Genomic DNA, 315 nt, shown 5'->3' on the forward strand with positions numbered 1-315 from the left:
AGGGAGTTAGCTCTTTCCTGACTGAGCCCAGCAGAATGGAGAAGAGCAGGACACAGCAGACAAGCGGTGTGATGAAGCTGGGAGCGCTGTGGGTCCAACTGCAGCACTACCCATAGCACTGACCCAGACAGCCTACAGTGTTTTACGTTACTACCGAAACTCTAGCAGAGACAAAGCTGAGGCAAACGTCCCAAACTCCATTCTTCCCACACTCAGGGTGATAAGGACACAACTGTGTTTTCAGAGTGTCATGGTTTAACCTTAGCTAGCAATTAAGTACCACACCATCACTTGCTCCCCTCCCCTCCAGCCCCC

The sequence above is a fragment of the Eurypyga helias genome, unplaced genomic scaffold, assembly GCF_000690775.1.
Source record: "Eurypyga helias isolate BGI_N326 unplaced genomic scaffold, ASM69077v1 scaffold13090, whole genome shotgun sequence".
NCBI lineage: Eukaryota > Metazoa > Chordata > Aves > Eurypygiformes > Eurypygidae > Eurypyga > Eurypyga helias.